This window comes from Mobula birostris, unplaced genomic scaffold, assembly GCF_030028105.1.
Source record: "Mobula birostris isolate sMobBir1 unplaced genomic scaffold, sMobBir1.hap1 scaffold_1491, whole genome shotgun sequence".
NCBI lineage: Eukaryota > Metazoa > Chordata > Chondrichthyes > Myliobatiformes > Myliobatidae > Mobula > Mobula birostris.
Genome location: NW_027274532.1, coordinates 4,958 through 7,500, shown reverse-complemented (window position 1 = coordinate 7,500; position 2,543 = coordinate 4,958).

Here is a 2,543-nt window from a genome sequence, read left to right as displayed (position 1 = left end):
CGCCAGTGTCACGCCACTTTCGTCCCGACGTGGCCGCCGCCGACCAACGCCACCAGCGCCTGCCTGCGCTTTTTCTACCTTCACCGCCTACTTTCTCATCTGTCCGACCGCTGCGCCCGGCTGGCCTGCGCCCCGCCCGTCCGCCCGCCGCCAGATGCGCGAGGGGGTGGGGGGGGGGGGGTCGTGCGCCAGGTAAGCTGCCGCGCTCGTGCACGTGGCCTCCCCGCCGCCGGGGTAGGTTGGTGCTCGGTTCAGCCATCGGCGGTCCCCTCCATTGCAGGGATCCGCTGGGTGTCGCGGCGCCGCACGCGCCCTTGGCCCACGTACGCGTCGCGGACACCCCTTTTCTCTTTCTCTCTCAGGATTCGTATATGACAATGCCGAGAAACGTACCGACAATTTGCTGCACCGCCCGCCGGACCGCTCACAAGGCTCTCCTCGTCCCGAGGACACTAGCCTTCTCGCGGAACCGGAGGCTGCACGCGGACCGCTCTGGCGACCGGACGTCTCCGGCCTCTGCTGGAGCGGGGAGGGAACGCGCGGGTGCCGCCCGACCTTCTGGAAATCGCACATCGGCCGGCCGTCAGTCGGTAGCACCGCGCGCGCAGAGCCTCTCCTTCCTCTCGTTGGTGACCGAGGATCAACGCTTCGGTTGAGTCAGGCTGAACCGGGCATCTCCCTGCCACTCTGGCCTATGGAACTCTCCCGACTCTTTCGCCTTGCCCCTACGGCGCGAAAGAGTGCTGCTGCGGCCGGCGCGCCCGTCCCTTGCTCTCTCGGGCCATGTCTGTCGTCGCAGTGCCGCGCCATCCCCTATCGAGCCGCGTCGCTGGGTGAGGTCCGCACCCGCACCCTTCCGCCGAGCTGGCTCTCAGGACGGTCGACGGTCGCCGCTCGCCTCCGTCGGCCCAGGGCCTAACGCCGCGCCGGTGAACGCCTCGCCATCCCACCCCGTCGATCGCGCCGGTGAGGTCCGCACCTTCACCGCCTAGGTATATGCGCGTGGGTGTAGCTGCCTTCTCGGGATGGTCGACGGTCGTTCGACCGGCCCCCGTCATCTATGCGCACAGCAGTCCCGTCCGCCGGCGGGAGACTCCGTCAATCGATCGTGGTGCAAACGTGCGAATGCCCAACGTCAATTCCGCCCAAAGCATGAAGCCCTCGGTCGGCAATCGGGCCGCCCCGCGGCAGACCCACCTGCCCACCTCCGGAGATGGTAACGAGCCGAGCACGGAAGTTCGGCGCACGTGTCGAGACCGTCGCTTCCACTCGGCCTCTCCCAAAGGTAGGACCGACCAAGCCGGATCGATCGGGGAACAGAGGTCTAACGCAGACGACACTCGCGAGGGCACCAGCGGCAGGCTTGTCCCTTCTCCGTCTTGGTACACACAATGCCTCTTTGCTTTTCGGATCGATATAAAGCTTTTGCCACCGTCGGTCTGCCGGCCGCCGCCCGCGGTCCGCGCTCAGACTCTGTCTGTCCGCAGCCCCCGCTGCGTTCTTGGACTTTGTCATTTTTTTCGGAAATAGCGAAAAAAAGCTTTTATCATTGTAAGTCGGAGCTCGCCCGGCCTCCCGCTTACTGAGTCACAATTGAGTAAGGCTCACTTAGAACTCTGCACTGTGTCAACCGTACCACTAGTCACCCTGCTAAGTGTGTCTGGAAAACGTGTTCCCGTAAATCTCCGGGAACCCCGCCAATCCCCCCGTACAGAAATTGCATGTGTCAAGTCGGCGGGATGCCTCCCGGAAGTCCTGCCGGGAAGGTCGCACTCTGGCCCCGCCAGGCGGGGCAAATCCGACCCCCATAGTGACTTCCGGGCCTAACTCGTTAACCAGAGCCGCGACAGACCGTGCAACAATGACATGTGTCAAACCGGCGGCACGACGCCCGGAGCTCATGCCGGTCGCGGGGGACCTCGGGCCCGCCCGACGGGGCAGATCCGACCTTCACAGGCTTCCGACGGCAATTGGTTAACCGGCGTGGCGCCGAGGGCACGCGGCTGGCTCGGCGGGCGGCCCTCCGGTAGTGCCGCCGTCGATCGGCCGCCTCGGTCGGCAGGAGGGCCCCGAAGTCGCCTTCATTCTGACTTCCGAGTCGGGACTTAGATTACTTTCGACTCTTCAGCCAAGGTCTCGGATCGACGGCGGGACCTGCGGTTGTCCCTCCGAAAATGCCGCCGCTCGGCCGGCACGGCCCGCCGAATACGTCCCCTTACTGGCTCCCGCCTCGGGACTTTGTCAGAAATTCATTCGGGCAAGGTTTCCATTCGGCGGCCGGAGCACCGGTAGTCATACGGAAAATGCCGCCCCTCGGCCGGCATGGGCCTGCGAATAGGTCCCGCTGACAGACTTCCGCAATTGGGTATTTGTCCGAAAATCCATACCGGCAATCTTCGGAATCGTGCGGAAAAGCTGCCGCGTGGCCCGGGTTAACCAATTGGGGAGGCCGGTGCCATCTACCGAATACTTCAACAACTCGTGAAAACGGCCTCCCTATATATCTGCAGGAACCCCGCCAATGCCCCCGTACAGAAATTGCA